This window comes from Nelumbo lutea, chromosome 3 (assembly GCF_056320005.1).
Source record: "Nelumbo lutea isolate HS-2025 chromosome 3, American lotus-T2T, whole genome shotgun sequence".
NCBI classification, from domain to species: Eukaryota; Viridiplantae; Streptophyta; class Magnoliopsida; order Proteales; family Nelumbonaceae; genus Nelumbo; species Nelumbo lutea.
Window position 1 is genome coordinate 50,504,728 of NC_142686.1, and position 27,819 is coordinate 50,532,546.

Genomic DNA, 27,819 nt, shown 5'->3' on the forward strand with positions numbered 1-27,819 from the left:
AAATATTATTTTATTGGTAATAATATATTAAAAATTAATATTTAAATAAATGAAAAAAGAGCGGAGGAAGAGTATAGTTGGATTTGTGCTAAAATTAACATTAAAATATTATTTTATTGATAAAATATTAAAATTTAAAATTAAAAAGAAAGAAAAATATATAGAAGAGATGTATTATATCAAAATAGAGTGTGAAAATATTATAAACCGGTCACATTTACGAGATATATGTATGGCCAAAATTTTGGATTGTGAATGAAGATAATTCACGATATATTATGGACCAGTCTCATCCACACCCAACTGAAAGCCATAGCCATCCAATGGTATAGACCAAAACGAATCATCCAAAAGATGGCCATGGTTCCAAACACCACATAATTAAGACAACTAACTTGCTATCCTACATTAGTAGGCCCAATAAGTAAGCAACCCAATATATAAATTGTGGAAATAAGAAAGAAAAAGTGAAATAAATGTAAGCCCATTAATGGGCACCATCCCAATCAAATAAACGCAAACCCATTAATGGGCACCTAACATTTCCACTCCCTTTGAATTGACCTAACCCTCAAGATCAAAGCCTTCAATGAGTCAAAATACAGCCTGTATTATATGGAAACCTCCACCGCTTGTTCCATAATGCTTACTCCACCACCATCACCACCTGGGGGCCCAGTTCATTTATAGCATCTTAACTTTTCTCCCGTACAATCCGAGCATTTGGATCGGACCTATGATTGCACAGTTGAATTTGCATCAAACTTCTCTGAAGCAGCAAGTGGTTGTGTACCGGAAACAAGACCTCCATCTTTGAGTTGAGATTTGGAATTAGAAATATTTTCAAATTCCACATTCTGTTCAGCATCATATCTTGATGCCCATAGTTCAACCTTTTTTTCTGTTTGAACTTTTGCCATAATCCTCTTTAGCTTGACTCGGCATTCCCATGTTCATTTCGGGTCTTGTCTACCATCAATGCAATGTGAGCTCTACAAAGTTCATAACCGATTTAATATAAAAATCACTGTTTATTTTTTATAGAAAATGGACCCTCATTTCACTTATGATAAATTTGACTTTATTTTTAATATAGTGACTTCATTTTCCTACACAATTAAAACACTATAGATTTCATGGATTAGGAAAGGGGAGGTGTTAGGCACCCCTCTCTTTAAGCTATAATAGTAGACAAATTTTAAGATCTATCTAGGTTTAATTTTTTACAAGAAATTAAAATAAAAAGATGATGAAGATCCAAAACTTGGTGAACAAGGATGGCTACTTTCCTTGTCCCCAACCCGATGGGGTCAGGGATGGAGATTGTCTTGGTGGGGATGGGGATTGATTCTGATACCTAATTGGAGATGGGGATAGAGATGGGGAGTGAATTCTCCACCCCGCCCCAACCTCAATTGTATATATTAAATATATATTTTATATTAAATATATACATATATAATGTTATTTAGATTATTTGTGATATAATTTATATATATTATATGATAATGTATTTTAATTATTTTATGTCTTAAAAAATTTCCCTTATTTTAAGTAAATATATTTTTTAAATATAAATTTAACTTAAAAGTTTTGGAGATTTGGTTCCTTGATGGGGAACCCGCCTCCATCAGGGATGGAGTATCATTTTTATCCTCGACGAGGATCGATGGGGATATGGAATATGGTCCCTACCCTAAACCCACTCTGTTTCCATTTCCATTGGTGAAATATCATCCCAACTTCTCCGAATCTTGATTTTGAGGAGATGTTATCAGAAATTATGTACTATATTCTCTAAATACCTCATCTTTCTACCTATATATGCAAGACTAGAAGAAAGCTTGTAGAGAAGCCTCCCAAACCTTGGAAGCCTAGTTAACTCTTTGGTGTCCTTGATTAAGCTTGATAGAAGCAATTTCAAAGAGAAAATAGCTATATGGCAGGAGCCTTCTAATTGAAATTCTTAGCAAGAAATGAGAAGGCTTTGAGTGGATTTAATGGGAATTGAAGGTTGGGAATAGGGGTGAGCATGGGCTGGTTTAGTTCAGTTCCATGGCAGAACTTGCAACCTACCTCGTAGCGGTCAATTCCAGGTTTTTGGAATTGGAACCTACTCTATAAAGGGGTCCGTTCTAGGTCGATTCTAGCATTGGTGGTTCTAGGGTCAGTTCCAGGGTCTACACATGGAATTTATACTTTCTTTACTCCCCTCCTTCACAAAAAAAAAAAAAAAAAGTATGTTCTTTAAAAACATGATTTTTAATAAATATAACATATAGTTTAAAATTTATATTATCTTTTATTGATTAAATTGGATAATTTAATGTGTAGCTTATCATTATATGGTTAAAAACTTATAAATTACATTTAAATTTTGTAAATATTACGTTTTTACACTACTTATTGTAGACATTAAAATATTAAAATGAAAACAAATGATCAAATCACTTAAGCAACTCAATGGTCAAGTGAGACCATGGCCTTTGTAACCATGAATGCTTGGTTTCAAATCTTTACATCCCCAAAAGTATTTTGAAGTTTATTCCAAGGCAAGTTCAATTCCAAGGTAAATTCCAACAAGGTCAGTTCCACCAAGGCCAACCAAAGCCGTTTCATCAGGTTGGTTTAGGTAGGGTAAACTCCTAGACCTTAGAACCGGCCTGGGTGGGGGTCAGTTCCAAGAATTTGGAACCATATCCTACCCTGTAACAGATTAGGTAGGGTAGGTTCAAAGCTGGTTCAAGGTCAGTTCCATACAGTTTCAGGTGGAACATATCCATTTGTTAACCCCTAATTGAGAAGGTCAATTAGAGAAAATCAATGCTTTTTTGAGGCAAATTCTGATTGTATTAGACTTAGGGTTTCATTGTTCTTGAGATTTCTTCCATGATTGGGACAAAAGCAGAGGTTTTCTTTTTTACTTCTCCGATGTTCCTCACTTCTTTCACCACCTTTTGGATCGATATGACCTCCATTATATAGAGAGGAAAGGAAAAATCAGGTCTGAACTCGTTCAACATATGGCTAGGGTTTCAAGAATGCAAAAATATGTACAAAACTGAGAAATTTTGAGTGAAAAGTGTAGGTAATTAGTTCTATAGTTTGTAGAAGGAATGATTTGCCTCGATTTCGGCTTTATTTTGGGTGGTTTCCCATGCTTCCAATGGGATCCCTAGGCGTGTTAGGCAAGGCAAGTTCGATTTTGGTACTCCTAGCGACAAAAAAATGTAAATTTGGTTTGTCCATAAAGACCATTTGGTCTTTTCCTATGTTAAGTGAGGGCATCTTTGTATTTTATTGATTGGTCTAAGTGCATTGAGGCATCAAGTGGAGGCTGACATCTAGGGTGCTCACGGTTCGGTTAACTGAACCGTGGGCCTATTTTTTAAATTGAACTGGTATTATTAGTTTCTAGAAAACCAGTAACTGGAATTGAATCGAAACCAATCGGTTAATTAGTTGACTGGTTGATTAATCGTTAGTTTGGTTATTGATTTTTTTATTTTTTATATTTATAATATATATTATAAAAAAGATATATAAATATATAATAAAACTAGAAATATATATAAAATATTATATTTTAAATAATAAATAATATATTATATATATTTATATATATAATGCATATTTATTATTTTATAGTATATAGAAAATACAATATATATATAATATACATAAAATATATAAAAATATATGTATACCAGTCGGTTTAGTTAACCGGATTTCTGGTTTTGGTTTTGGTTGGTTTTTTTGTTCAGTTCAGTTTTTAGGTTTTTACTGACATCAGCCTACCCTCATGAGGTTTGATATTGGGGTAGATGGAAGGGTGATTTAATCCAATCCGTATAAGTGCAATCTTCCTAATTTAGCAGTCAACCATTGGAGATAAGTCACGACATTTGATGGTGGGTTTAATGAGGGAGTCTTGGGATGAAATTTAAAGTATTTTAGAATATCTAGAATCTGAATGAAAAAATAAATTTTTGGTTGGAGTTATGAATTGAAAGGTTTGGTTCAGCTATGGTTTTAGCTTATAGTTCATCAACCAATAGGAGGGCTCAAAATGGAATCTAGCTAGTTTTGGAAGGAAATGTAGGAATTTAGGGTTGGAATAGGACATTTTGAGGTTTTTTAACTCAAAGGGAGGGTTTTGGTTATTTAGACTACATGTTTTTTGTATGATTTAATCGTAAATGTCACATTAGGATCTTTAACCATCTAATAGTTAAATAGAGCAATTTTGAACCGAAATTCAATGTGTAAGCATAAATTTATGTGTTGAACCATGTGGAAGGTTTTGATCTAATAGTGTTGTTGATCATGGCCATTCTAGTTTTGTTCATCTAAGGCCATCAGAATGGAATCTTGGAAATTTTTATAGTTGATCATCAAGTTCTGAGATGGGATCTGATGCTGGTGGTTAACTATATTTTAGGCTCCGTTCGCTTTTTGGTAAGTTACTTACCCAGGTAAATGCAGTTATCTGGGTAAATTTTTCCTAGAAAGCACTTACCCACATAAGTGCATTTATCCATGTTCTTTTATTTCTCATGTAAATAAGGCAATGACCATTTTAGCCACAAAAATCCATTATTAAAAAGAGCATTTTTGTCCCATTCAAGTGTTGGCAACTTTGCCCCTAAATGGGAAAGTTATTTACCACCTAGGGGCTAGGTATCACTTATCGGGTAAGTGATACCCAGGAAAATAAACTTTCCCTGGTCCCCACATAAATCTGAAAAAAGAACATGTGACTCTTGGTCAATGGGAACCAAAATCCCATTGACCAACTTTCCTCCCTCTCAAAATCCAAAAAAAGAATGCTCCCTTAGTGTCTTTAAGGTGATGGATGTATAAGATATGGGTTTGTAAATTCAAGGTTTGAATATTGTATTAATTAAGACCATCAAATGAAAGTTGATACGATAAATGGTGGATCATTCAATTTTGGTTGTAAAATTTAACGTACAACTGAGGTGGCATTCGGTTGTATCAATTGACCACCGAATACTAAAAATATATATTTTTTAGTGATTGGTGGTCATTTGGCTCACCTTCGAATGGAGCCACCAAATGCTGAAAACTCCTCCGAACTCTTCATACATAGGAGTTCAAATCAGCTCCCCACAAGATTGCCCCCCACAATGTCCCATAACACATTCCCGTCGTGTATTGGGAATATCTCTCGATTATAATACCAAAAATAATGATATTATCATTGGGAGATGTTCCTAATACACGACGGAGATGTGCTATGAGACGTTGTGGGGGACAATCTTGTGGGGGCTGATTTGATCTCCATACATAGAGTTACTTCCGAATGCATTGGAAGGTAGTACACAGAATTTATTTTCCAACAATACCCTTAAAAAATACTCAAAAGTATTTTGTTGTCTTCCCCTAGCTAGTCCGTCTCTTTTTCACCATGTCTACTAAGAAATCATAATCTCTCTTCATCCCAAAAGCTTGGTTCATCATCCTTGTTCCTCTATCAGGTATCATGCTTATCGAAGTAGTGACAGTAGTAACTCGTACTAGGATTTAAACCTAATAAGTTAAGAGAAGGGTTGATGTTCAAATTAGGAGATTCAATCTACGAAAATGACACAAAAGACGAAGACGACGGCACTAGTTTTAGGAGGAGAGAGATAATAACACAAACGGTGCGCTCATGAGCAATCACAATGTGATTACGACGAGGGATCTAGGGTTTTTGAGGAATCTATTGATTCTAAAGGTAATTTGTGTAAAACCAGCTCAAAACTTACTTTTTTTGATATTGAGTTCTTGTATTCGTTTGCTAATTGCTTAGCTAATCCTGTCCTCCTATAATACATGTTAAACCAAGCGTACTTAGTTTGCAACTAGGTCGATGGAATGGGATTAGCTTAATTCATTTTATATTATTTTTAATAATATTATATGACATGTTTTATATTTTTAAATTTTTTATTTCCATTATTTTTTCCTTTTTTACATATTATAACAATTTGTTTACTAATCTATCTTTTTTTACATTATTTTTTATATTATTTTTACCATTTATTATAGTTATGATAATTTTTAATATTATATTTATAGTTTTTTAACATTTTATTATGTTTTATAATACTTTTTACTATTTTATCATTTTTAACATTATTTTTAATTTTTATGTATATAATTTATTGATTTTTATCATATTTTATATTATTTTTGTAATATTTTTTATAATATCATATTATTTTAATCATTTTTATTTACTTTTATTTAAATAATTACTTGGGGGTTAAATTTATAAAATGCAAACTTTTCAGATGTCATAACATTCAAATTAACAAATAACTTCACTATATTCAGATGCTTGCAAAAGTAAAAAAAAAAAAAAAAGCAAATTTTCCACTAGCTTTTGCATATGTTCTTTTGGATTTTTAGACTTCGAAATTCAGATTTAGCGATTACCCCCTTAAACTTTAGTTTTCTAAATTCAAAGATTGTGTCTAATTTGGATATGAATACTCGTGTAGTGTCAAATGTTGATTTTGTCATTCTCATTAATTAGGAGTACTGTTGAAATGAATGGTGGTTTGGAAGGAGTGCAAATACAAATATGTACAGTATAAATACATACAAAATAATACAAAATGTAAGGTTTTGCACTCTACATATTTGTATTTCTACTCCTTCCAAACTGAGCCTAAGTGTTTTTTGGTGTTTTAAGTTTATTAGCATGGTTTAATTAGGTGTTTGATATGCATAGTTTTGGAAATAAGGAATTATTCTTGGTATTTTCAGCACATTTAAGGTATTTGATGTAAAAAGATGAGGGGACCGAGCAAGAATTAGGTGCTAACATGCACTATAGTATCTTCATGGGTCAAAGATGCATCTTTCCTGAAGCTTGCAACCACCCAACCATGAGATATTTCAGCTGACTTCAAAATGATGAAGAGACACATATGAACCTGTTTATTAGAAGACAATGAAAATGAAACTTTTAACAAGTGCCCATTTCTTCTCCTTTAGATGGTTTGAACTGGTTCCTTCCTCATTTTTGCTCTTATTTGCATTATTTAGTCTCCATTTGGAAGGAGTACAAATACAAATGTATACAGTACAAATTCATACAAAATATAAGGTTTTGCGCTCTACATATTTGTATTTGTACTCCTTCCAAACTAAGCCTTAAAGTCAGATATTCATCGATAGGAAGATTTCCACATATCAAGATAAACAATTTAAGAGGACCAATGGGAGAGACTAGCCATAAACACATCATCCTTGCTTCTATAGATGCTCACTATATTTTCCATGTAAGAAGATGATCTTAAATCTTCATCAACGTATGATGATTTACATACGAGGTAGTGCATATGAATCAGCCTTGATGGATCGATCTTCAAATGCAAGATATAACTATAAGTAGAAGATGTGCTTTCAAGGCATCAAATGTAGGCCAGTTCAGCAAATTAAAGGAGGTGGAAGCTTTTCTTCCCTCTAATCTCTACTCCGACCGGCCTCTCTCTCTTACACCCTATTATCCCCCAAACCATTCATTCTTCCCCTCGTCCTTGCCTTCTTCGTTGCTTGAACAGGATCGATAGAGTAATGTGATGAAACCTCTGCCAAGTTGGTTTCTATAGAACTGTCCTCGGTAACATCCATGGCCGAGATGAATGTGGTGATGAGATGGGCTGCTATATGTGTTTGTTTGCCACTATCACTATTCGTTTTTGTTTCAAACACTCCTTTCATGTTTTAAATTCCCCGGTTCCTTTTACTTGTTCTTAGATTGATCCGTCATTTGTTTGGAATGAGTAATGGTTAAATCTGTATCTGTTCTAGGGGTGAAGTAGTAAAATCAGGCATTTTCAGATGTTGAAGGATTCATCCATCACAAATAGCATTATCTATTTAGAGCCTCTAAAAAGTAGAATATCAAATGTGCTTCTTTTCAGATTTTAGACACAAATAATATCTTTTTAATTTTTCAGATTTCAGATTTATCAAACACCACCTTAATACAAGTTGCATGAACTAAGGTTGTGTTTGGTTGTAGTGCAAATTTATTTGTAATAGTACAAATGTAAAAAATGCAAATTCTTGTTTAATTTTATCTTGGATTTTACTTTATTCCGATTCATGTCTTAATATACTTAATTTGTAATGCAATCAAACAAAATAAGCTAAAATTTGAAACAAAAATAGGTCACAATTTACACTCAAATCATTTGCATTGCCATGGCTTTGCGCTTGTGCAAATTTGTTTGCATTGCAACCAAACACAGCCTAAAGTACATCTGGCCAACTTGTTATAACAACCTAAGGCTCAGTTTTGAAGGAATACAAATGCAAATATATACAGTACAAATATATGCAAAATACAAAATTTTACACTCTACATATTTGTATTTGTACTTTTTCAAACTGAGACCAATTTACAAGCCACGTGATCTCAATACTCCGCCTATCAAGTTAGAGTATGAGGATTGTGAATGCCTAAGGAAACAAAATGATCTCGGACAAGAGCTTCGTAAATATATTTACTGGTTGAGTTGTAATAGCAAAATGATCTAGAACCATTAATCATCATGTAAAATTCCTTAAGATATTGAAATATATATATATGATAGAGATGTCAAAAATATAAAGCCTTTAATGAAAAAAAGCAAAAAAAGAAGTATATGTACTGGCAACTCTGACTATAAATACAAGGCACCCCTCACAAGGTAGGGATGGGAAAACCTCTATGATCTCTAGTGCTCTCCTCTAAGGACTTAGCGCTATCTAAGACCTCGTCTGGACCCCTCAGTTCTACACTCATTGCTTACCTTGGGCACATACTAACTTGACCGTTAGAGTCCTCACCTCAGGTTTTCACCCGAGGCCTCTGACATCTTCTCTCTTATAGATTCATCGCCAAGAGCGGCATCTCGTCCCTCTTTGGGCACCCTTCTCAATACTAGTCCTCGGCTTCTACAACATCCAAAGGAGCGATTCGCCTCGACCTCCAACCCTTGGCCTTGGCTCGTCTCCTCTGAACCCTCAAAGCCTTCGATCTTCCTTCGAAGTTTGGAAGCGAATTTACTTTGTAAACCGAGCATCAACAATTGGCGTCGTCAGTGGGAAATGTTGCTAAGACGATCCCCTCTCCTAAGCTTTGGACACCATGGTATGAAGAGCCAGGAACCCCTAGAACCTGGTCACAAATGAACAGTTTCAGATGGTCGTCGACCGTCTGGAATGCCTTACGTAGTGCGTGGAACAAGCCTGCCCTCAAGTAGGAGGTCCCTCTCGAGGCGATCACCCCGTCGGGGTGCCAAACCACCACGGCTGGTGTGAGCATGTCAAGCCGATCCCCAACGAAACAAGCCCGCCGAGTCTGGTAGCAGCCGACCTGCCAGCCCAACATAGAGAAATGTGAGGCCTCCCAGTCGAAGGGAGGAAGAGCCAGTGTGGTCTGAAGACAGCCGCCAACCTTTTAAGTAAGACGACCGCTATAGAAGGGAGAACCCCCAGGACGAAGAAGGGCACCTTGGCTGTCATAGCACCCACTCAAGGGCTGAGGGCCAACGTCGTGCCTCTCCCATTCCGGTCTTAGACCTCCATAACGTCTTGAACGAACGTCGTGCCAGACAAGAGTTACGCAGTCCTGCCTCAAAGCATTCTAGAATTCGTATCGACCCTCATCATGCCCATGAAGACAAAGACGAGTGGCAAGCTCCAGCCAACCCTCGGATTACAGAGCTACGGGTCGAGTTCGAGGCCGTCAAGGATGAGCTCCGCTAGGTCTAAGAGAGCCGAGTTGATGCCTTGGCCGGTCAAAGCAATCCAACGGGGAGAATGGACGCCTTCGCCCCGGACATCATCTCCGAGCCTCTCCCCTAGCACTTCAAAGCTCCCACGCTGGAGATGTACAACGGAAACTCAGACTCTGACGACCACCTGGAAAGTTTCAAAATGCTCATGATACTTTATATAGGTATTCCGATGCCTTGATGTGCCAAACTTTCCAAGCTACCTTCAGTGGGCCGCTTGCTGTTGGTTCTCCAGTCTCCCACCTCGATTAATCAGTTCGTGGGAGCAGTTTGCCAACCTATTCCTTGCTCGCTTCATTAATAGCAAACGATGCCAGAAAAGTGTAGTCTCACTAATGTCCATCAAGCAGAAGTAGTGAGAGTCTGTGGTCCTACATCAACTGCTTCAAGAAGGAAGAGCTTGAGGTCGGTGACCTTGACCACATGGTCTCCATGCACACTGTCATCAATGACCCCCGCTCTAGTTTGGCCCTGAAGAGCTCGATCACCAAGGTCCCATCGAAGACGAAGCTAGAATTCCTCAAGAAGGCCCAAAAGTACATTATGACCAAAGAGGCTTAAGCCGAGGGCCACCAAGAAAGGGAGGCCAAGCACTACAGCGGCACCCCAAAGAAGAAGAGGAAGGGTGGAGACCACTAACACAACAACAATGACAACAAGGACAACAAGAAGCTGCCAGCCTCAGCCTTGGCTTACAACCAATACACATCACTCAATTCCACTTGGACGCAGATACTGATGTAGATCAGGGAGGAGAAGTTCATGAAGTAGCCTCAGAAGATTAAGATGACCCCCAAAAGGGGAAATCCCAAGAAGTACTACAAGTATCACCGCGGCACTAGCCACGACACAGAGGACTGTTGTGATCTGAAGAATGAGATAGAGTCCCTCATCCGCCGTGGGCACCTCAAGCAATACGTCGAGGGTGAGACTGGCTCCTCATCCTCCTAGCAGCACCAGCCGCACTAGCAGATAGCTAGTGTCATCAACGTCACCGTCGAGGGCACGGCCTCGGGTGGAGCCTCGGCCTCAGCCTACAAGGCCTACGCCAGGCAGCTAAACATCCAAGGGCTTGCCCCCAAGAAGACAAAGCACCGGGAAACTCTCTCTTTTACAGACAAGGACTTGAAGGGGGTCACAGTCCCCCATGATGACGCTCTAGCAATCTTGGCCATCGTCGCAAATTTCGTAATCAAGAGGATCCTCGTCGACAATGGCTCTTCGATCGACATCCTCTTCTATGAATCCATCCAAAAAATGAAGATAACGCCTAAGCACCTCCAGCTAGCCGATGCTCCACTAGTTGGGTTCTTTGGTAATGTGGTCAGACCGAAAGGAAAAATTACCCTACCTATCACAGTAGGAACCGAGCCTTGGCAGGTGATGAGGATGAACGAGTTCCTAGTCGTGAAGATTGACTCACCCTACAATGCAATCATGGGGAGGGCGATCCTTTATGCACTTAGGGTAGCCATTTTCTCGTACCACCTCGCCCTCAAATTCCCTACCAAGCACGACGTCGGAGTCATTCGAGGGGACTAGCAAGTGGCCCGCCAGTGCTATGTGGTAGCACTAAAGGGAAAAAACAATGAAGCATTGCCACTAGAGCGCTTTGACCTTAGGGAGGAACGAGCGAGCTGAGGACCTTATCTTGGTTCCCCTAGATGAGGTCGAGCCCAAGAAGACAGTCCGTGTTGGGTCCAACCTTCCCCTAGAAATCCTATATGAATTGGTAAGTTTTCTCAAAAATAATGCCAATGCCTTTGCTTGGTCCGTTGTTGACATGCCCGAAATTGACTCTTCGGTCATCATTTACAAGATGAGCATGGAACTGAGCTCTAAGCCAGTTCGACAAAAGGAAAGGAACTTTGCACCGGAGCATTGGAAGGCCATAGGAGAGGAAGTTGGCAAGCTACTCGACATCAACTTCATCCCAGAGGTATACTACCCTAATTGCTTGTCGAATGTGGTTTTGGTAAAGAAAGCTAATGGGAAATGGCGGATTTGTTTTGATTTCACAGACCTTAACCAAGCCTGCCCTAAGGGCAGTTTTCCTTTTCTGAGGATAGACCACTTTGTCAATGCCACTATAGAGTATGAACTACTTAGTTTTATGGATGCCTTTTCTAGATATAATCAGATAAAGGTGCACCCAGAGGATGAGGAAAAGACCTCGTTCATCACTGAACATGGCACTTATTGCTAGAAAGTGATGCCCTTCGACCTCAAGAATATAGGGCCCACCTACCAATGCCTCGTCAATAAGGTGTTTAAAAGTCAGATGGGGAGGAACGTCAAAGCCTATGTGGATTATATGGTGGGGAAGAGTCTAAAAACCAAAGCAAACACCTCGGAATTGACTGAGACCTTCGACACCTTGCAGGTTCAACATGAAACTCAACCCCAACAAGTGTGCCTTTGGCGTTACCTCGGGCAAATTTTTGGGCTTCATCATTACTCAAAGAGGCATTAAGGCCAACCCTGACAAGATACAAGCCATTTTGGACATGGTATCCCCCGGTCGGTGAAGGAAACTCAGACTCATTGGCCGAATAGCTGCTCTCAACTGCTTCATGTCGAAGTCGGTTGACCGTTGCCTTCCCTTTTTCCACGCCATCAAAAAGTTGAAGGATTTTCAGTGGACGGAAGAATGCCATGCGCCTTTGATGAGCTTAAGGTCTACCTCGCCTCACCTCCCCTCCTTGCTCGGCCAGCACCAGGGGAGACCCTGTATCTATACTTGTCAGCGGGGGATGAGGCAGTCAGCTCAATTCTAATAAAAGAAGACAGAATGCAGAAATCGATATATTACATCAGCAAAGTCCTCTGCGACGCCGAAACCAAGTATCCCCAAGTGGAGAAACAAGCCTTTTCCCTTGTGGTCTCGGCTAGAAAGCTCAAGCTGTATTTTCAAGCCCATACTATAACGGTCCTGACGAACCAGCCCCTTAGGGCTTTACTCACTAAACGTGAGACCTCGGGGTGTTTGACCAAGTGGGCCATTGACCTATCTGAATTTGACATACAATACCAGCCGAGACCCACCATCAAAGCACAAGCCCTAGCTGACTTTGTAGTAGAATTCACCTTTAGCCAAACCTTGCGTCGAGCCCTCAAAGATGTTGAAGGGGACTACTCGGCCGAGGAGACTTACCCCAAGTGGAAACTCTGTGTTGACGGTTCATCCAATGCCAAAGGAAGCAGAGCAGGTCTCATCCTCCTCATCCCAAATAAGGCAACCATAGAGTATGTGCTAAGGTTTGACTTCCAAGCATCCAACAACGAAGTCGAGTATGAGACCCTCCTCGCTAGTTTGCAACTTGATAGGGACCTTAGCTGCCTACATGTCGAAGCTTTTAGCGAGCCGCAATTGGTGGTGAACCAAGTCAATGGTGAGTACGAGGGCAGAGAATAAAGAATATTCAAGTACCTCGCCAAAGTTCTAGAACTAGCCCACCGGTTCCAGCACTTCTCCCTGTAGCAAGTCTCATGAGCCAAGAACACAAGAGTTGATGCCCTTTCTAAGTTGGCAAGCACCTCGAATGCAGCCCTCGGTTGCATTGTCCTGTGGAGAAGCTACCTTGGCCCTCTATAAAAGAAGCCCGAGTACTTCTAGTAGAGGCCAAACTGACATGGATGGACCCCATTATCGACTTCCTACTAACAAAATGACTACTCGATGACAGGAAAAAAGCCAGGTGACTCCGACATCAGACAACCCACTACACCTTGCTAGAAGGGAAGTTATACAAAGGATCCTTCACCTTGTCTTACCACCGATGCATTTGTCAGGAGGGGGCGAGTACATGCTCCGAGAAATTAACGAAGGCATCTACGGTAACCACCTCAGCGGACTAGCTCTATCCCAAAAAACACTAAGGCAGGGGTACTTTTGGCTAACCTTCCGGAAAGACACAACCGATATAGAAGTGTGACCAATGCCAAAGACATGCCAACTTATGCCATCAGTTGGCCACAACCCTCTCGGCTCTCAGTAGCCCTTGGCCCTTCGCCAAATGGGGGATGGACCTCCTTGAACCCTTTCCTTAGGCAACGGAGGGTAGGAAATACATCGTTATCGTCGTGGACTACTTCCCCAAGTGGGTAGAAGACGAACCCCTAGCTACTATCACAGCTCGAGCAATCCAAAGCTTCTATTGAAAGAGCATCATCTGCCACTTCGGCTTCCCCAACATGTTGGTTATTGACAACGTAAAGCAATTTCACGATGCTAGGTTTCGGGAATGATGCACCTCCCTTGGCATCAAGCAACATTACACCTTAGTAGGCTATCCCCAGACAAATGGCCTAGCCAAGGTCACCAACAAAACCATCTCAGATGGACTGAAGGTGAGTTTAGATCGAGCAAAGGCCTATGGGATGATGAGCTAAGCAGTGTCCCCTGGGCATACCGGACCACACCTCGGACGACCACGGGAGAAATCTCATTTGGCCAGATACCTTGTCATCGTCGTGGACTACTTCACCAAGTGGGTAGAAGCCGAACCCCTAGCTACTATCACAGCTCGAGCAATCCAAAGCTTCTCTTGGAAGAGCATCATCTGCTGCTTCAGCCTCCCCCACATGTTGGTTATTAACATCGGAAAGCAATTTGACGATGCTAGGTTTCGGGAATGATGCGTCTCCCTTAGCATTAAGCAACAATACACCTCAATAGGCTATCACCAGACAAATGGCCTAGCCGAGGTCACCAACAAAACCATCTCAAATGAACTGAAGATGAGATTAGATCGAGCCAAAGGCTTATGGGCTGATGAGTTAAGCAGTGTCCCCTAGGCATACCAAACCACACCTCGGATAGCCACGGGAGAAACCCCGTTTGGCCTGACCTACGATATGGAAGTTGTAATCCTAGTAGAGATCGGCCAGTCAATGCTTTGAATTGAAGCAGACAGCAAAGCCGAGAACAGCGAAGCACTCAGAGTAAACCTAGACTTGCTGGAAGAAGCCCAATAGAAAGCACAAGTAAGGGTGGCTGCTTATCAGCAATGGCTGGCCCGCTATTGCAACTTAAGGGTAAAAGAGACACTACAAGGAGGGAGACCTCATCCTCAAGAAAGTCATGGCCCTCGAGCCAGTGTGGGTAAACTTGGTCCCAACTAGGAATGTGCCTACAAAACCAGGCAAGTCGTCAACCCCAGCACGTTTCATCTGGAACACTTAGATGGAAGACCCATACCTCAGACGTGGAACTCAAAGAACCTTCGAATGTATTACCAGCAAATGCAAATTTTGATGAATGCAATGCAAAATTCCTCTTCAGCTCAATGTTTAGCGTGTGTTCGCACTAAGTCCCCAGGACACCTCAGCTTCGCGACTGGCCGAAGCGCATAGCCTCTCCCGAGGACCATGCGCTCGTGCTGGACTGTCGCTAGGGCACACAGCCAATGGCGAACACCCTAACTTAACACCTCACCAAACTAAAATACATCGGGACAGCTGGGGCATCGCACGCCTCACTACTCGCCTCGGCGGGGGATGGCCTCCTGGTCGTATATACTTAAAGTGATTAAATAAACAACAACCCCGACCAACTCGACGGTTTGCCTTGGCCTGAGATCCCAACCTCCTTGGAGCGCCACCTCGGCCTTGTCAGGGAAAGAGATCAGCCATGCGGGCTACATCTCGGCCTCGGCCTTCCTCCCATACTTTGACAAACCGCCTTGACCTAGCCTAAGTAAACACTTGGAAGAAAAACAAGCCAAGCAAGTTGCACCTTGGTCGCATACCTTTGCCTCGGCCTCAACTCCCTCAACAATCTAAAGTGAGCATATACCTAAAGTGAGCCATTACGAGCCATTTTTTGAATTGTGATCTCTTCGTTGGGAGGGACAAAAATCTTTTAGTAAAAAAAAAGGGGGGAAGAGAGAAAAGGAGAGAACATATCGCACAAAAAATGCTTGTATTTTTCATTCCATTCAGAGTAGGCATTTACAAAAATTCATGACCTCGGAGGCCGAGTTGCCTTAGCCACCCGTTTCTCCATCTCGGCCGCTGCCTTAGTAGCCATCTTCTACGCCTCGATCGCCCGCTTCTCGGCCTCGATAGCCCACCCTTCAGCCTGGGTTGCCTGTCGCTGAGCCTCTGAGATAATGCTGTCAAGGCAAACCCTCTCCTCTTGCTCCTAGACAAGGTGGGGCCGTGCTTCCTTCATGTCGGCCTCCAACTTTGTCCGGAGCAGCTACTCATCCTTGTGGGCCTTTCCTGAACATGTCCCGCTTGTCCTCGGCAGTGGCGACAACCGCCTGGAGCTTCTCCTTCTCTTTCTCGAGCCTGCCTAGGTGCACTAAGGTGAGGCTCATCCAGTCTCCCAGACCGACAAAATGGAGACAGGCCTACAACAAGAATCATCAGTAAGGACTACAACAAAGAAAGAACCAAAAGCGAAGCATGAGGACAAAAGCTTACCTCGGCCAAGTGGTACAACCCCTTGTCGTGGACAGATTGAGGCTTGCTCTGCATCATCCAGAAGAGATCCCTTGAAAGGGTTGCCCCGCTCACCAGGGCCTAGCTAGCCCCTTCTTTAGTTATCGAGTCCCCCTCGCGAACCGACAACTGGGGGCAAAAAACCTTGGAGGGTTGCTTGGCTTCTCTAGCGAGCTCTGGTGTAGAAACAGGGGCAGACGAAGGCCCCTCCAAACGCCCCTTGGTGGGAGGCCTCTTCATTACGATGCCCCCAGTAGGGTGCTCACCGTGGCCCACCTTTTTCGACAACTGCTCCTTCAGGGCCTCTTCAGCAGGCCTCTTCTTACCCACCTCGGCCACCTCAACGGGCTTCTTGGTTACCTCGGCTGGCTTCTTGGCCCCCTCAGCCTGGGGGGACTTATTGTACGGCTCATAGGGTGCTGCGTGGTTCTGGTAGAACATCTTTCCAGGCCCTTGTACGGCTCGCATCTGGACCATCCGTGCCCAACTACCCCTTGGCAACTCCGGCTATAAATACAAGGCACCCCCCATAAGGTAGGGATGGGAAAACCTCTGTGATCTCTAGTGCTCTCTCCTCTAAGGACTTAGCGCTATCTGAGACCTCGTCTGGACCCCTCGGTTCCAGACTCATTGCTTATCTTGGGCACGTACTAACTTGACCATTGGAGTCCTTGCCTCGGGTTATCACCCGAGGCCTCTGACATCTTCTCCCTTGTAGATTCATCGCCGAGAGCTGCATCTCGTCCCTCTTCGGGCACCCTTCTCAGTACTAGTCCTCGGCTTCTACAATATCCAAATGAGTGATTTGCCTTGGCCTCCAGCCCTCAGCCTCGGTTCGTCTCCTCTGGATCTTCAAAGCCTTTGGCCTTCCTTCAAAGATTGAGAGAAAATTTACTTTATTACCCTCAGCCAAACCGAACATCAATACATAATCTAAGAGATTGAATCGTGGAGTTGGGGCTGGCGCACTATGAAATTTTGTAAGATTCGCCGAGGCATCATGAACCAGATCGAAAGAAATTTATGAGTGAGATGAGGATGCCATTTAAAGAGCATAAACATACTCCACTAATGTTGTTTCCTTTCCATGGTGATGAAGAACAAGCAAAGGCTAACTCGATGTGGAACATGATTAATGTATTCATGAAACTCAAATATGGCCCTGTTGGCCTGCTTCTGAACCATTCAACTCAGTAATCACATTGGAATGTTCTCCCTGCTTTTGAACCATTCATGAGGGCAAGGTTTATTTTCATTCTAATGTTCAAAATGGAGTGGGTTTCTTTGTTTAAGGTTTTTAGTAATCGGTTCAACCAAATAAACCTGCCGTTAACATTAGAGGCCCATTAGTTTGCCTCTTGATTGTCTTAAGCGACGTGTTCTAAGCACATTAGAGATACATGCTTCCTGTGAATCGAAGGGTCCATAGGATGCGAGCCAGTTTGGATGACTAGTGCGTCCCACAAAGCGTCCATAGGATGTGAACCGAAGGGTCCATCGACAGCGTGCCCAACTGGTGCCCCACAGTACATCCTACAATTCTAATCATGTATTGGGAATATCTCCCCATGACAGGTACAAGAGATGTTCTTAGGGTAGAAACGAATCGAGTTTTTCATGATCTATTCAAGTTTGGCTTGTAAAAAATTCGATTAGACTCAATTTAACCCGAGCTTTGAACTAAGTTCAAGCCCAATATATAGGTTCCTTTGCTAACTGAGCCGAATTCTAGCCCAATGAAATTCGACTTGTCATGTTCACGAGCTTATTAGAGCTTAGGAATGGCAGCGGGATGGGGATCATATTCCCCGTCCCCGACCCCGATTATGAACTTAACCCCATCCCTGCCCCGATCCCCGTTGGGGATAAAATTTATCCTCCTTCCCCGATCCCTGATGAGGATGGGTTCCTCGCTGGGACTCGAATCCTCGAATTTTTTTTAGATAACAGTATTTATTTGAAAAATAAATTTACTTAAAATAAATAAAAATTTTAAATTATAAATAATTTTTAAATATGTTTTGATATATATATATATATATATATATATATTATTTATACATACATAATCGGGGTCAAGGCAGGGCGGGGTGGGACGGGGACCTCAACCCCCATCCCCAACCCCGATCTCGATTGGGGATTCCTATTAATCCCCATCCCGTGTTCGTCCCGCCAAAACAATCTCCATCTTCGACCCCATCGGGTTGGAGAAGTCAAATCTCCGCTGGGGATGGGGAAAATTGCCATCCATATATATATATATAATTTTTATTATATATAAAATAATATTTATATGTATAATTTTTATTTTTTAGAAAACTTAACTTATAATTGAACTTGACCTAAGCCGAGCTTGAATTTATCAACTTTTAAACCACCGAATTTGAACTCAAGTCACTGGCTCGAACTCGAATCCACCGTAGGGTATTTCCAATGCATGGTCAAATGTGCATGTAAGGCGCGTGTTGGAAGTTGAGACAAGATGGATTTTATAAGGATAGTGTGGCAGTGTAGGACTAAATGAGGCCCTTGATGGATTCTAGTGGTCCCATCGAGAAGTCAATTCACCTAATTCAAAATGCGACTAACAATACATTAAAACCCTTGCGTGTTGGAAATTGAGTCAAGATGGGTAGAGCTGAATCAAGGCCTTTGATGTATTCTAGTGGTCCCATGATGGGTCACTTCACCTAATTCAAGGTGGGGCCATAACAATACATTAAAGCCCATGCGGGTTGGAACTTGGAAGTTGAGACAAGTGCGTCAGCTTAGAACTAAATCAAGGACTTTGATGTGTTCTAGTTAGGGGTGAGAAAAACCAAATCCATCAAAAAAATTAATCGAAACCGAATTAAAAAATTAGTTAATTGAACTGATCGGTTTGGTATTTTTAGAAAATTGAATACATCGGTTTGGTTTCGGTTAACCAATATAGAAAGTTGGCGGTTAATCAAACTAATCAATATACATATATTTCTATATATTTCATATATTTATGTATATTATATATATTTTATATATTATAAATTAATAAATATGCATTATATATATATATATTTATAATATATGATATATTATTTATTATTTAAAATATAATATTATATATATAATTTTTATTATATATTTATATATATTTTTATATTATATATTATAAAAATTAAAAAACCAAAAAACCAATAAAATTAACCAGTCAACCAGTTAATCAACTGGCTTCGATTTAATTTCGATTACCGATTTTCCAAAAACGGCAATACTGATTTAATTCCAAAACAAAGCTCACACTTCGGTTTGGTCCCATCGAGATGTCAATTCACCTAATTCAAGGTGGAGCCATAACAATACATTAAAGCCTTTTATTTAAGGGAAAACATGAAGTGGGTTTTGAAGGATGCGGGCGGAGAACCTCAATAACCCAAACGACAAGAACCTCAGTCCCTTGTTTAATCCGTGTCTTATGGCATCCTCTGAAAAATAACCTTATAAAGAGGAAGAATAAATTTGGGTTATCAAAATTGGGGTAAGGTTATGGTAAGGGCAAAAGTGGGTTTTCAAAAAGTTGAAAGTGTCTCTTGACATCAATTTTAACATATGGAATGTGACAGTAACCAAGGGAGGGGTAGTATTTCTTATATATTTTAAATTTCAGGGATATTTTAAGCACGTTTTGAAACTTTAGGGGTGCTTTAAATACTTGTCTAAAAAATTAGGGCACTTTAATTAATTAATCCATTTTGACTTTTGCTCTTTTATAAAGGCAAATGCTAGTTTGTGAAAATTAAACTAGATTTTATGCTATGAGAATGAAATGAGACCACACACACCTCCTAGATGAGATGTGATCATATTGTGGGTCGCTTGGAAGGAAAGGTGTAAAACAGACTATTATATACACATACTAGTAGTGATCTGTTTGATGCATGGACTGCTGTTAAAAAATGCATTTTTTTTAAGGGAAAACATGAAGTAATAATGATTGACCAAATTTTTTATATATTTTTAGTTTTTTTACATATAAAATAGTAGAAAAAAATATTTTTCCTTTTTTTTAGTTATTAAGCTTTAAATTTATTCTTCTTTTATATAGTTTATATATTATGAGAAGTAGATAAATCAACTGCTTAGCATGAGAACAAAATTGCTGATGGCTCAATTGGTAGATTCTTTAGCTAGTTGTAACGATGACCTGGGATCAAATCTTGCCACCAGGGAGAACATTAGAATGAAAAACTTCCTCTTAAGTGATGCCTATCTAAGTTCAATTTAAGCATTATTTTTTTTGGGTTATGTCTAGTTTATCTGATCACAATCTAAGTTACACTTTAGTGAGAGTGGCCAATTTCTTATGCTCTAGATAAATTTGTATTATTTTTTTGTAACTTAATGTTAGTTTTTATAAATTTTTAAATTATATTGTTTTGTTGTTTTATATTATTTTTTATTTAAAATTATAAAAAATTCCTCTTATTACAAATCTATAGTCCACCCTTGTATTTCTACCCTAACAAAAACTTCCCTATAGTTTTGAAAAAAAGTTCAAATGCCTCCTTTTTGTTAGTTTTTCATTAACAAAAAATGGAGTTACCAAAATACCCATATCATTGTTAAGACATTATCGTACACAATTTAAAGTTTCAACTCTACACTTCACTAATTAATGTTTCTTGACAACTTTCAAAGAGTAATTCTCTCTATTCTTCTTGGACCAAGTAAGGTAAAAAGGATAAAGCAAAGTAAAAGGAAATTGAGGGTAAATTTGGAGTTTTCTTTTAAATGAATGCTATTTGCGCCTTTTTCCAAAACAATAGGGGAGGTTTTGTTAAGGTCAAAAGACTCAAAACACAGGGGCCTTTCATAGCTGTTAGAAAATCCAAGGAGATGTTTATAATTTTCCCCATATTTAAATGAAATTTAAATTAAGTGTAAATAAAATTAACTATATTTAAAATTATAAATTTTATTAATTTCTTTTTTATTAATATTTTTAAATTTAAGTAACTATATTTAGTTTTTCTTTTTCATTGGAACTTACGGTGGTTTTAAATTAGTAAAAACTAATAATTGTTAGATAGTTTTGTATTGGTTTTATATTAAATTTAAATGGATATTAGTTTTTGATTTATGTAATTGCTTTTTATTAATTAATTTATTTTTAATATATTAATAATCATATTTTTATCAATAATAATTAATAATTATTTTTATTTTATGTAAGTAACTTACTAAATTATTTTGCCATTGTTAGTTAATTTTTATTATTTTCAAATGGAATATAAATGTATTATAATTTTTGTGATATTTTATTCAATGCTTTAAACCTGTCATTGACTCGGATGGGTGAACCATTCAAACCACCACACTTTTATTTTTAATTTTAGATTTTCTGAAACCCACTCCATTTATCTTGGGTGGTTGAACCACTCACCCTTTTGACCCAGTCATTACATGTTACAATATACAATATATTGAAAAGTTGTGGATGACTTAACTTTGTACCTATTTATTTGATTGGGGTTATCTTTTTTTTTTTTTATAACTGTTCAAAATCTTTGAAGCCCCACTAGACAAAAATAAAATAAAATAAATAAAAACTCAGTATTGCCCTAAAATTTCACTTTTTGGTTCTTTTATTTATACATGTAAAATGTAATTATATTATGTTATACATACATAGATAACTTGGACAGTTGAACCATTGACCCATGGCCTAGAGGCAAAAGGTATTTAGCCTCCAAGTCAATTTATTAAAATATTGACTTTATTTGTCAAGTGAAGTAATAATATTTATTCTGAAATGCAAATTGTTATTTGATTAACTAACTTAAAATTTACTATCTTTTAAATGGAAGTACATATTGATAAGGTTAATGTATTTTAGGCAATTTAATGGAATAATAAAGAGGACAGAGAATTAATGACATGAGTTATTGAATAAGAGAGTATAATTAATGAGGAGAGAATTAAAAGAGTTAATAGGAAAGAAGAGAGAGTGTTAATAATGAATTCATGATGAAAGCATGTCGATTGGGTAAATGCCTTTGAGAAAAGGACTAGAAAGTAGGAATGCCAACTTGGCATATTCCCTTTTAATATATAAAAAATATAGATTGTTTTCTATGGGCTCACTTAAGATGCTTTGTGGTTCCATAATCATAAAATTGGTGCCAACTCAGCATCACATAGGCATTTCTTCAATGGAATTTGAAATAATGTTTGGTTAAGTTGTTAATTAATAGAACGCTTTTCTTGATTCTTATGCCTCATCCATTGACGTTTCTCCAATGGCTAAACATATTTTTACTGTTCATCTTATGTGGCGCCTAATGATATCTAACTGTCATAAAAAGCAACAATGGTTTTGTCCAGATTCATAAAGAGATATTCCAATTTTGAAGAAAACTTGTAGTTTAGTAGATAAAGGCAATGCAACTAAACAGCCTCAAAGCTTCAACATCAACCCATGGTATTCTGATATGTTAGGTGCACCAAGGCAGTGTTTGGCGTTGATGTCATTGCCCCATAAAATGGCACCATATGATCAGAAAAAGCGGTGCTCTAGAAAGCAGTCTCTTGTTTGGTTTCCTTTTTTCAGAAAAAACACTGTTCTAGACCGTTCGAACTGAATGGATGACTTGTTCTAACAAAAAAATAAAAAAAAAAATTAAGAAAAAACCAACCAAGCTGTTGAATGGTTTGAGCGGTTTGACCACCTGGGTCAGCTGTTTACTGACCAAATCAATGGTTATTGGGAAAATAACGGTTTTGGGATAAAACAGAACCGGTTACCGGTTCCCGGTTTTTCTAGTTCAACCATCCAGTCTGATCCGATTTTGAAAAACATGCTCCAGTCCAGACCATGCCTTGGAAATCGGAAAAGTGTAGTCTGAAGAAACACTGAATTCAATGTTTTCTCATAAAACAATTTGTTACTACCAACAGTGCAATGATGTGGCATCATCTTAGGTGTTGGGTAATGTATAAACCAATGCTGAAAAGGTTATACATTGCTAATACCAAATATATTAAAATCAGTAGTATTTCCCCAAAAAAACATCTTATATAGCAGCATCAATGCCAAACAAAAAAAAGAGCCATTTTTTGAGAAAACGGTTCAATAAGCCCACATCCATATGGCACCTTTTTTTTTTAGAAAATATCTCTAAAACAACAACATCGATGTCAAACACATATCAAGAGCAAGGTTTAAAATATCGACACATACCGGAGGGAGAGATTGTTAAGTTTCGAAGTAAACCATTAACGAATGCTAGAGAGAGTAAGGATCACATACTGGAGTCGGCATTTGCTAGTAGTAAAGTGTGATGGAGATGTTCCTCCTTCAAAAGGAACAAAAGTGAAAATGTCAGCATCCACTACTACATGTTATATTATTATCAGAGGGAGAGTCTGCTAGTAGGTTTCTTATCCTTAGTCAAAAATATAGCCATGAATGCTGGAGTAACTAAGGATCATACACTCCTGGTCGGCAGTTGACACTAATAAAAGCGTGGTGGAGATGTATTGAAAATATGTTACCACGCTTGTGTTGATGGTAAATCTCGCTTTCATTTGACTTCTGCTTTCACATGCAAATAATTTATCAATTCAAACGCCAAGTAGGGCATTATTGTCAGAAGCCATCACACAAAAATCACGAAAATTCAAGCAGAAAAATATATAAAATTGGCTAGGGGTGTTTACGGTTGATTTGATCAATCAAATCGATCTGGTCAAATTGAAGAATAGTCATCTAACACGGACTAATTATTAATGAAAATTGACTAATTCGAGTTATATTGATTATATTAATCATTTAAAAGATTTAAATTTAAAAAACTGCAATAGTATTACTAAAAAATAATTTTACAATATAAAATATTTTTTGTAAACTAAGAAACATGAAAAAATTTTCACTTCTCATATTAAAATTTATATAAAGTCAAACTGAAACCTAACCTGGACTCTTGAATTATTATAATGATTGAACCAAAACCGATCATACATATTAAAAATCAACTAACTCGATTGATGGTTTCATCATTTTGATGAACAATTCTATAATTGACATGTGTCAACTCTTAAGTCACGTGTTTATCAAATCGTGTAAAGCCTATAAAGAGAAAACACAGTTGCACCACTAGTATAAAGTGATTACATCGTATACCGTAAAATATATCCCCAGTCTATCTTTGAAAAAAAGATTAAAAACCATATATTTATCATTAAGTGTTCATTGAACGTACTTATTATGTTGGTCTCATCTATATATACCATCTATTCCTGCATCAGAACCTCAACCCAACATTAATACATCTGTCTGAATTTCATTACTGCCACCATGGTTCTACTTAACTGCAGCCTTTTCTCATCGTCAATTCTCCTCTTCATCGTCCCATTCCTCTTCATCCTTATCTCCGGTCTTCGTTTGGGTAAGAAGTCGTCCTCATCTCCGGTGAGTAAGCTGCCGAGATCTTACCCACTTATCGGCTCTGCATTTGCCATCTTCAAGAATCGGAAACGACGAAACCAATGGTTTGCAGAGCTTATGAGAGACTCCCCCACTGGAACCTTTGTTCTTCATCGCTTTTTTGGTGTTCGTCATGTCTTAACTGCCAACCCCTCTAATGTCCAACACATCCTCAAAACCAAGTTCCATCTCTACCCGAAAGGCCACACGGCTCGAGTCAACCTCTCCGATTTAATGGGTGATGGAATCTTCAACGCCGACGGAGATAACTGGAAGTTTCAGAGGCAAGTCTCAGGCCACGAGTTCAACACGAGGTCTCTCCGGAAGTTCGTCGAGACTGTTGTCGAGGCTGAACTCTCCGACCGTCTAGTTCCCATCCTCTCAAAAGCTGCTGCCGAGAATTCTGTTCTCGATCTGGAAGATATACTTCAACGGTTTACCTTCGATAACATTTGCAAGATTGCCTTTGGGTTCGACCCACAATACTTGTTGCCATCGCTCCCAGCCACAGAATTCGCCGTTGCGTTCGATAACGCCGTTCGGATTACCAGCGAACGTATGTACTCAATATTTCCGGCTACCTGGAAGCTGAAAAGAGCACTTAATATTGGATCAGAAAAACAGCTACGGATTTCCATCTCGCAAGTACGAGAATTTGCACAGAATATAGTGAGAGAGAAAACAAGGGAACTTGAACAGAAGTCTTCGTTAGAAACTGTGGATCTTCTCTCAAGAATCTTGAGTTCTGGCCATCTGGATGAGAAGTTCGTGACGGACATGGTGATCAGCTTCATTTTAGCCGGTCGAGACACGACGTCAGCGGCATTGACGTGGTATTTCTGGTTAGTCTCCAATGATTCTCACGTAGAAGAAGAGATACTAAAGGAGATAAGAGATAAACCCGAAATATCAGTGTACGACGAGGCCAAGGACATGGTTTACATTCAGGCGTCGCTCTGTGAAAGCATGAGACTATACCCACCGGTACCCAGTGACACCAAAGAGGCGGCCATGGACGATGTTTTGCCAGATGGCACGATAGTGAGGAAAGGAACGAGAGTAATCTACCTCCCTTACGCGATGGGTAGGATGGAGGGATTGTGGGGCTCTGACTGGAGGGAGTTCAAGCCTGAGAGGTGGCTGGAGAGGGATGAACTCACCGGAAAATGGAGCTTCATGAAGAAAGATCCCTATACGTACCCAGTGTTCCAAGCTGGGCCGAGGATATGTTTAGGGAAGGAGATGGCGGTTTTGCAGATGAAGAGGGTGGCTGCCGGTCTTCTGCGACGGTTCCGGGTGGTGCCAGCTGGGGAGAAAGAACCATTCTATATATCGACGTTGACTTCGAAGATGAAAGGAGGTTTTCCGGTGAGGATTGAAGAGAGAAAAGGCAGTTAATCTCGTCATTTGTCACTACTTGCAGAAGTCGGTGTGAATTGTAAGAGACATTTCATTTTAAATCTTGGCTTTGACCAGAACGAATCCAGCATTGCTAGAATCGTAATTTTATGTTTGTAACTTAAATAATAATGACATTTAGGCTTTGTATCATGGGTCAAAATTAGCGACCACTTGATTCAATAGTAATGGGCAATTCTCAATCTGGATCACCTCGTTTCTGAACATTGATCCCATATATTGACAAATCATTGTTTCGACTTTGAAGCAATGTTGTCAATCACCCATCTGAAAAAAGATACAATGTTCTCCTTTTCCTTTGCTGCAACTCTCGATATTGATTTGAGATAGGACCCATAAATTAAAAAAGGGGTGATAGCATATAAGGGCAATTTTGGGGGTTTAATATCAATAAAAGTAATATATTTAAAAAAATTTCAAAAATGGTTAACTTTTTAAAAATAATATCAATAAAGGGCAAAAACACTTTTCATCATCTTCTTCTTGCCATTTGTTCATCAGAGCTGTCGTTTGCCGCCGTCCGCCACCACCCGATACCGCTGTCCACTGCCGCCCACCTCTGCCTCTGCTAATCAGAGGTGGCGGAGGCGGCGCTAGTGGTCATTCCTCTACCTGCCACCACCACCACCTTTGTCTCCACCAATCTGTGGCAACGTTGCCGAAGGCGGAGGCGAAGATGGACGGAGGTGGTGGCATTGAACAGAGAAACCACCAGCGCCGCCACCTTTGCCTCCGGCCACCTCTGGCAACGTTGCCAGAGGTAGAGGCGGTGAACGGCGATGGCGGGCGGCTCTGATGAACAAATGGCAAGAAGAATATGATGAACAATGTTTTTGCCCTTTATTGATATTATTTTTAAAAAGTTACCCATTTTTAATTTTTTTAAAATATATTACTTTTGTTGATATTAAACCCCAAAAGTTGCCCTTATATGCTATTACCCCATTAAAAAAACACACTACAAAACAAAACATATGCAGATCTAACCTAACAGTAATATGCACTTCTTAAAAATTCTCGTCTAGCCCAACCATAGATGAGAGTTGTGGTTGGAGGTAGGTCTATATACGTATATATTTATACATACATTTATATATATATATATATATATATATATATATATATATATATCTTAATATTTTTAAACATTTTTGAATTTTTTAATAGAATTATAATATATATATATAAATGATTTATATAATTCAAATATTATATATATAAATTATATACAATATTCAAATATTTTACATATTATATATAAGAATTAAATAATTAGTCAAATTTGCATATTTATCGAATTGAATCATATCATATTCAAATTTGACTGATTATGACATTCAAATTATTCGAAGAGAGAGAGAGAGAGAGAGAGAGAGAGAGAGAGAGAGAGAGAGAGAGAGAGAGAGGGAGGTAAGAACGATCTTATTAATTAGAGAGTAAATATGGATTTTATAAATTTTATGAGAGATAATAAAAACCGTGAGGGTTTTAATTTTGATTTATTATATTTTTAATGATTTAATTTAAAAGTAAATATGCACATGTGTGAGAAAGGAGAGAAGGAAGCATATATATTAATTATTGTAAAAAATTAGTTTGGGAGTGATTCACCCTATCTTGAATCAAACACTTGCCATTAGGGGTCTGTTTGGTTCACAATCCAAATCCAATAATCGGAATCAACTG

At 39.0% G+C, this 27,819-nt stretch overlaps 1 pseudogene across 1 annotated transcript; it reads left to right on the top strand.

Annotated features, from left to right (window-relative positions):
• Positions 1-24,533: 24,533 nt before the first annotated feature.
• Positions 24,534-26,315, top strand: LOC148864899 (cytochrome P450 94A2 pseudogene; annotated as a pseudogene). Its single transcript, XR_016109147.1, has one exon. The product of XR_016109147.1 is annotated as a cytochrome P450 94A2 pseudogene (transcript).
• The last annotated feature ends 1,504 nt before the right edge of the window (positions 26,316-27,819 follow it).